The 9,380-nt window shown below is 37.2% G+C and overlaps 1 protein-coding gene across 1 annotated transcript in view; it reads left to right on the forward strand.

Moving 5' to 3' along the window:
• The first annotated feature begins 8,643 nt into the window (after window positions 1–8,643).
• The window catches only part of LOC106058819 (allatostatin-A receptor-like), a 158,721-nt gene continuing 157,984 nt past the window's right edge, over window positions 8,644–9,380 (forward strand). Inside the window, exon 1 of the mRNA XM_056030555.1 lies at window positions 8,644–8,800. The gene's annotated coding sequence lies outside the window, so the exon portion shown is untranslated. The remainder of the gene's footprint in view (window positions 8,801–9,380) is intronic.

Consider the following 9,380-nt stretch of genomic DNA (forward strand, 5'->3'; position numbering starts at 1 on the left):
GGTGTCAAGGACCAAAGAAATAAAGAGTAGGGGGTGTTTAGCTCTCCGTTTCAAGATATAGCTCTGGTCGTGTCTTCTACAAAATAATTAGTTACTGGCTTACTGGGCTATATAATCGCGCGGTTTGTGTTCTGTGTAGCTAAAGGTCTCTCGTTTAGGTGCGTGTGATCTTTAGTCCAGCTTACTAATTGAGATTTATGTTCAAGTAACTCGGCACACTTGAAAAGGTGTGGCCTCTAGCCCAACCACGTGATTAAGATTTTTCTCCAAATAAGCATACTCTTTGTCCGGATACCCGTGTAGATGTTAGGCTTGAAGTCCAGTCCACTCCCCCCCCCCCCCAATTAAGATTAGCTATTAAGTAAACAAACATAGTTCCCTCGTGTGACCTCTAGAGAGTGCTTACGTCCATCGTATCTTACTTGGGGTCACCTGTCAATCAATGAACTCAATGGGATGGACTAAACAAATAAAAGGGGGAGGGTGTTGTTCATCTGGAAATATACCTGGTTACCTTAGAGGTGTGGCTCTTGTAGTCCAGCCCCCCTAATAAAGATTAACTACTAAATAAACAAACTCAGTTCCCTCGAAAGGTGTAACCTCTAGAGAGTGTCAATACGCTGACAGTAAACTTACGTCCATCGTATTGAACTTGTGGTCACCTACCTATTAAAAAAAACTTAATGTGATGGACTAAACAAATAAAAGGGGTGGGAGTTGTTCATCTCTACCTCTGGAGATATACCCGCACAGCTAGACAGACGTCTGGTCAACATGACGTAGTCAAGGAATGTAGCATTTTAACATGTTAACTAACCTACTCAAAGGTCGAGACAAATTGAAAAAAAGTGTCAGCCATTGCTGCTCAGTATTTAAAGCGCATTTATGATGTAAAGTTTCATTTCATTTATAATAAGTTATTAACACGCCTTGTCTTTATAATAAACGATGTTTGGTGCATTATTCATAATGGCCCTATTTTTAAGCACATTATTTTGTTTTAATATAAACATTAATACATTCTACAACAGACATTAATGGAACGAGGTCCACTTTATGCATATTAAATATGTGTATTTTTTACTATCCGGTTTACTATCCGGTAGTGATATCCGACCGGAGCCGAATAGCACCGGATAGTAAAAAACGCCGGATATTCGGCAGAAGCCGGAGCCGGAGCGACTATCCGGTGCACCCCTACTTCAAATACTGATTATTTCAGTAAAAAGAGCAGGGCAGCAAAGATTATGATTACTGTGAAAACTGTCCTCGTTTAATGTTAGTGAAAAGCCCTTGATTATGTTTTATCATGCTCACATCTGCACTATTTTAAGTTTCAACATCACTGCCTGGTATGGCAATCTGAACATTCAAAATAAACTCCATAGAATCCTACATGCTGCTGCTAAGCCAAAAGAAAAAAAAACCATTTGGACAGCTCTTTGAGACAAACATCCATAAAAAAGCTAAAAAGATTCTAGAAAGAGATACAAGACACTGAAAGCAAAGACAAACAGACACAAAAACTCTTTACGGACAATTAAAGATTATTACTATTATTATGTTATGACCATAGACATACATAAATATAGACTGGCCGAAGGAAGTAACTTCATGTAACTTGAAAACATGTATATCTATTGTATTCGGATTTCCGAATTATGAAAAGTTGCATGATCTTCATTCTTAGAGATTAAACAAAACCACACTGCCTCCTTATTTACAATATATATATATATAGGTGTGTGGCTGAAATAGATATGAATACTTAACTTTTATACTGCTCATAAATGCAGTATAATAAAGTACACAAAATTGCAAGTCACAAATTTTCGTTTCATAAAACTCTTTAATCGGCCAGTCTATATTTATTTATGTCTATGGTTATGACATGATTAGAATTTAGTATTTGTTTCGGAAATAATGGGAAAGTTTTACTTAGCGCCAAGTGACGTGACAGATCTTTAAAAACAAGAACGCTCTAAGTGACGCTAGAAACACCACGTCTTTTGAAGATACAGACGGCTAATAACGAAGGACATTGGACGGATCCCTTTTTTTCAGTATTAAAAGTGTTTATTTTGATAACACTCGAGTCGACTACCAAATTTGATTGTTTCGGTGTTTACTGAGTTGGTAAAGGTTACCTCCTTCTTACTTCATTATTTGGATTTGACACGGCGGAAGAGCCATACCAATTATTATTAGGGTTTATTGAAAGAATTTCTACACATCAAATAAGAACAAATAAGAACATAAAACTAAAATGTTATTGGACCTTAGTCAGGCCAGTCTATATATAACATTTTGTACGTCGCCTAACCATGCAGGACACGCACGCACACAGACTCTCTAACCCTTGATGAAAAAGTCATGGAAAGATAACTTTTTTATTTCTGCAAGTTGGACTAGAGTTACCCCACGTAACTTTCGCTGCGACAGAGAGAAAAAAAAAAAGAGAGAGGAGGGAGAACAAGTTATCTTCTCTTCTCTGTATATATATTTCTCTACGTCGCCTAACCATGCGGGATACCACGCGCGCACACCATTCACTAAATAGCGGGGTATGCTACGCGCGGGACGTTTGTTATAGAATATCTCAACTCAAGAAAACATTAGGAAGCTGAAACAGACAAAAAAAAACTAGAGCAGTGAGATTTATAACAAACGAATATTAACATTTCAATAGAGAAACACCTTTAGTAAAATCACTAAATTAAGAAAGCCTTCTGGATAAAAGACTTAAAAGAAAAGTAGCAATTATGCATAAACACTGAACCATAATCTTTGAAAACAAAAACAAAATTTAATAAAATACTCAGAAACCACAAATATAAAGGCACATTCCTCGTTCCATATGCAAATACAAATGTACCTTTTTCGTATAAATTTTTTTTTGAAAAACATCATTGGAATCAATATTTCATTCATTGGTACTTTTCCAATGTAACCTTAGGTGCAAATTATATCAATGCGCAAATCCATGGATGAACGAATCGTATCAAACTTTCTTTTTCTTTTCTAGTTTCTGAGATCTAAATAGGACGGATGGACGGACAAACAGACAGAAAGACAGACTACACAAAATTAATGGTAACTATTCCTTTTTTGCGATTGGCTAACAGATTATCTGATGAAATTTTGAGTGGTCGTCTCTTTGACGTTCGATCAAAGAAATAAAATGTGCGTAAAAAAGTGTGTTAAAATATTAAATAACTTCATCAAAGCAGATAAACAAGCAGGCAAAACGCAGGGGAAAAAAAAAGAAGGGAATACACAAACACAACATTTAAACTAGCGGTCAAAACAAAAAAAAATAAAAACACATTCACATTAGATAGAACACATCATTAGTTAATACAGTTATAAACAAGCAGGCTAAACGCAGGGGGAAGATAAGAGAAGGAAATACACAAACACTACATTTAGACTAGCGGTCAAAACAAAAAAAAATGAAAACATATTCACCTTAGATAGAACACATCATTAGTTAATACAGTTATAAACAAGCAGGCTAAACGCAGGGGGGAAAAAAGGGAATACACAAACACTACATTTAAACTAGCGGTCAAAACAAAAAAAATAAAAACATATTCACCTTAGATAGAACACATCATTAGTTAATACAGTTATAAACAAGCAGGCTAAACGCAGGGGGAAAAAAAGGGAATACACAAACACTACATTTAGACTAGCGGTCAAAACAAAAAAAAATGAAAACACATTCACCTTAGATAGAACACATCATTAGTTAATACAGTTATAAACAAGCAGGCTAAACGCAGGGGGAAGATAAGAGAAGGAAATACACAAACACTACATTTAAATTAGCGGTCAAAACAAAAAAAATGAAAACATATTCACCTTAGATAGAACACATAAGTTAATACAGTTATAAACAAACATGCTAAACGCAGGGGGAAAAAAAGGGAATACACAAACACTACATTTAGACTAGCGGTCAAAACAAAAAAAAAAAATAAAAACATATTCACCTTAGATAGAACACATCATTAGTTAATACAGTTATAAACAAACATGCTAAACGCAGGGGGAAAAAAAGGGAATACACAAACACTACATTTAGACTAGCGGTCAAAACAAAAAAAAAAAATGAAAACTTATTCACCTTAGATAGAACACATCATTAGTTAATACAGTTATAAACAAACATGCAAAACGCAGGGGAAAATAAGAGAAGGAAATACACAAACACTACATTTAGACTAGCGGTCAAAACAAAAAAAATGAAAACATATTCACCTTAGATAGAACACATCATTAGTTAATACAGTTATAAACAAGCAGGCTAAACGCAGGGGGAAATAAGAGAAGGGAATACACAAACACTACATTTAAACTAGCAGTCTGAACAACAAAAAAAATAAAAACACATTCACATTAGATAGAACACATCATTAGTTAATACAGTTATAAACAAGCAGGCTAAACGCAGGGGGAAAATAAGAGAATGGAATACACAAACACTACATTTAAACTAGCGGTCAAAACAAAAAAAATTAAAACATATTCACCTTAGATAGAACAACACATTCACCTTAGATAGAACAACACATTCACCTTAGATAGAACAACACATTCACCTTAGATAGAACACATAAGTTAATACAGTTATAAACAAGCAGGCTAAACGCAGGGGAAGATAAGAGAAGGGAATACACAAACACTACATTTAAACTAGCGGTCAAAACAAAAAAAATAAAAACACATTCACCTTAGATAGAACAACACATTCACCTTAGATAGAACAACACATTCACCTTAGATAGAACACATAAGTTAATACAGTTATAAACAAGCAGGCTAAACGCAGGGGAAGATAAGAGAAGGGAATACACAAACACTACAATTAAACTAGCGGTCAAAACAAAAAAAATGAAAACTTATTCACCTTAGATAGAACACATCATTAGTTAATACAGTTATAAACAAGCAGGCTAAACGCAGGGGGAAAATAAGAGAAGGAAATACACAAACACTACATTTAAACTAGCGGTCAAAACAAAAAAAAAATAAAAACACATTCACCTTAGATAGAACACATAAGTTAATACAGTTATAAACAAGCAGGCTAAACGCAGGGGAAAAAAAAAAAGAAATACACAAACACTACATTTAAACTAGCGGTCAAAACAAAAAAAATAAAAACACATTCACCTTAGAAAGCATAATTTAGAACAGTACAAAACAAAGAAACACACAGATAGACACCCAGAGTGAGATTAGGCTTATGGTAATCCAATCCCACTCATGTATTAAAAAACATTTGGAATAAATCTGGGTAGGTGGCGCGGTGTCTTAGCGATAAAGCGCTTGGCTTCCAAACCAGGGGTTCCAGGTTCGAATCCTGTTGAAAACTGGGATTTTTAATTTCGGGTTCTTTGGGCGCCTCTGAGTCCACACAGCTCTAATGGGTACCTGACATAAGTTGGATTACTGTGAAAACTGTCATCGTTTAATGTTAGTGAATATCGTATCATTAAATAGAAACAATCTGATATAAACTTTTCACATTTAAATTATGAGTGGGTTAGGTGTGTTTGTACATTTTTCTTTTTTATAGTTACAATGTTTTGTTTACTGTAATGCACAATTACAAGACAAATTTCTTTACGGACTATAATGATTATCATTATTATTATTATTATTATTATTATTATTATTATTATTATTATTAGGGTTTATTGAAAACATTTCTATAAATCAAATAAGAACATAAAAATAAAATGTTATTGGACCTTGGTCAGGCCAATCTATATATAAAATTTACGTACGTCGCCTAACCATGCAGGACACGCACGCACGCACACAAACTCAATAACCCTTGAAAACGTTATGGAAAGATAACTCTTTTATTTCTGCAAGTCGGACTAGAGTTACCCCACGTAACTTTCGCTGCGACAGAGAGCGCGGCTCAGAAGAAAAAAGAGAGGGGAGGAAGAACAAGTTCTCTTCTCTGTATTTATATTTCTCTACGTCGCCTAACCATGCGGGACACCACGCGCGCACACCCGTCACTAAAAAAGCAGGGACGCTTGTAATAGAATAGCAGGCGTGACTTTCTAGACAAAAAACTTGACAACGATTTCTGCGACGATCTCAACGGGATGTACCTAATTGAAAGGAAAGAGACACACGAAGAATCTGAAGTCTGTTATGTGCCTGAAGCGATATTTCCTGTTGTACCTGCTACGAGTACCTCAATGAGCTGGACAGATCAAGACAACGTTGGGTCTGCGTTCAAGCCTGTTGCTATAGACCTTAAAGACCTCTGTCTATCTGCAGGTGCTCACGCAGGAAATTCGAAGCTTGACAACTGCATCCAGAAGTTTAGCATGAACTGTACTTGAGGCGAATCACACATAGAATTTAGATGCCAAGAAAACCACCAACAAGGCATGTGTACTTCTGCCATCATCATCGACATTGGTGTGACGGGCCTCGTGTATGACGTGAATGACGTGTATGAGTGGCTTGTTTAATGTCTAGGGGACGATTATTTTTGAGTTGCCACACATCGGGCCATCAGAGATATATCGGGAAGTCAGTCCTGAACTGTTGAACCCAGTGCAAGCCCGGAACGAGACGGAGCAGGCCAGTGCAAGAGTTGATACGGCGGTACGATTGATACGGAGAGATATTTGTACAGCCTGTGTTACGTGTTGCCAATTGTTCAGTAATTGGCTGTTATTTATTGGACATTAAACTGTTACGTTACTTTGGAGCCCTGAGTTGTCAAGTTCTTTAAGTTGGTGGTGGTGTATGGTGCAGTTTGCAGAGAGCCTGGATAGTGACATTCGTAACACTAAATTTCTTGTTGAGTTGCCTCCCTTAAGTTATTCATTCAGGACTCGGAGTTATGTCCCTTATTTATAACCAAAAATTGTTCTTGTGATATTGGACGAAGCAAGTTGGACAAACGTGTGGTCGTGCCTGGTGACCCTTGGTCAGTCGTGTTCAAATATTAAAATCACACAAACTTAACCCCCCCCCCCCTAAAAACAGTAAGTTCAAACTAAAATTTTCAACCTCTTAATTATTAAATTAAAATCACATTGTCGGGGACGATATACAAAAGACATTTCAATATATCATACTCTCCTTTCGAGGTAAAAAAAGCATACACACAAATCTTCCACAAATTATTTAAATTGATGTTAAGCTCATCTGTTTCTTTGGGGCCCCCCTCAAGTGGAGGCCCGGGGGGGATTTTCAAATTCTCCCCCCTCCTCCCTCCACCCTGGCTACGCTAGTGACAACGACCAACCGCCTTTACTTTCCCCAATTAAAGTTAGGAACCCATTAGAATAACGAAATTCAAATTCCCTTCTTTACCGAGATTCGAACGCATTATCCTAAGTTCGGAAACCACTCGGCCACCGCGCCCTCGACACAAAATAAAAGTGTAAAAATGGTTTACCCTTCATCTTATTTTATCTTATCTTATAAAATAGAGACGGTACAGCGCTTGACACTCTCTCTCTATGTGTCAAACGATCATGTTATCGTCTCAAGAACAGACAGACAGAAACACACACGCTCAGAGAAAGAGAGAGAGAGACAGATAGAGAGAAACAGAGAGAGACAGACAGAGAGAGAGGCAGAGACACACAGAGAGAGACAGATAGAGAGAGACAGAGAGAGAGACAGAGGGAGAGACAGAGAGAGATAGAGACAGAGAGAGAGAGACAGAGAGAGACAGAGAGAGAGACAGACAGAGAGACAGACAGAGAGACAGAGAGAGAGAGACAGAAAGAGAGACAGAGAGAGACAGAGAGAGACAGGCAGAGACAGACAGAGAGACAGAGAGAGAGAAAGACAGAGAGAGAGACAGAGAGAGAGGGAGATAGAGAGAGAGACATAGAGAGACAGAGAGAGAGACAGAGAGAGACAGAGAGAGAGAGAGACAGAGAGAGAGAGAGAGAGAGAGACAGAGAGAGAAAGACAGAGAGAGACAGAGAGAGATAGACATAGAGAGAGAGACAGACAGAGAGACAGACAGAGAGAGAGACACACATAGAGAGAGACAGAGAGAGAGACACACATAGAGAGAGAGACAGAGAGAGACAGAGAGAGAGAGACAGAGAGAGAGAGACAGACAGAGAGAGAGACAGAGAGAGAGACAGACAGAGAGAGATTGAGACACAGCGAGAGAGACAGAGACAGTAAGAGAGAGAGAGAGAGACACACACACACACACACGACACAGAGAGAGAGAGAGAGAGAGAATAAAACTGACACTCGTCAATAGAATGAAACAGAGTAAATATTTAAAAAAAAATAACCGACGAGATTAAAATCAAATCAAATAAAAAAAAAATCTATTAAAAAAAAATCAATCGAAATCAATGACAGTCATGTAACGTACTCATTCTGTAAGTTGTTTCCCCTCTCCTACGTCACTGACATGTTCATACTGTCATTCACTAGAGTACTTTTGTCAATGCCCTACGCACACGCGCACACACTCTCGGTTACACGCCTCGTAAGAACCGCTCGCCGAGCAGCGTTTCTCACGCGTGGTGTCCCCTTGCATACCGCTCACACCACGTGATCGTCTCCCGCTCCCCCTTTCCCTTTTTTTTTGTTTCTGCTATCAGGAATCCTAGCGATGTCTCCGAAAAAAACATAAAAAAACCCAGAAAGACCAAAACATCTATACGTCTCTCATCTGTCACTTCCGCTCTAGCTGCTATTCGCACGTCAAGTATTGAGCCGTCTCTTTTTTTTTCCACCTAACCTTTTGAAAACAATACGCTCTATTCAATCTACTGCTAAGGTAAGAAAAGAAAAAGATTCATTTTTTTGTTTGTTTGTGTGGCTTTAAATTTTCTCTTTCAATATAGAACTGATAGAACAAAGCTTCAATTGAGTCTTGACAGGATCTCTTGTTCATATAATTTACAATATAGATCAACAGATTTTGAATTTTTTGTCCTTTTGTAACTTTTCAAATTCTCAGGTAATAAAATGAAGTTTTCAACATTTTTTGAAATGCATAAACATGTATAAAATATAAATATATATATAAAACTAGCAGTACACACCGGCTACGTCCGTTGATTTATTCCCAGGCTTTATAGTGTTTATTATGGCTGGAATACCGCCTTCTTTTTTTTTTTTTTTTTGAGTTGTAATAAACGGGCCATGTATTAACAAGGATCTAAAATACTTTGAGCTCGTGAATTAGTGAATCTGTTACAATGATACTTTAGTGCCCGCTTTCTTTCCTTCTCTGTATCTCTCTCTCTCTTTGTTTCTCTCTCTTTTCACTCTCTTCGTTTCTTTCTCTCTCTCTCTCTCTCTCTCTTTGTTTCTCTCTCTTTTCACTCTCTTCGTTTTTTTTTTAACCTATGGAT

Source organism: Biomphalaria glabrata, chromosome 5 (genome assembly GCF_947242115.1).
Source record: "Biomphalaria glabrata chromosome 5, xgBioGlab47.1, whole genome shotgun sequence".
Lineage (NCBI taxonomy): Eukaryota > Metazoa > Mollusca > Gastropoda > Planorbidae > Biomphalaria > Biomphalaria glabrata.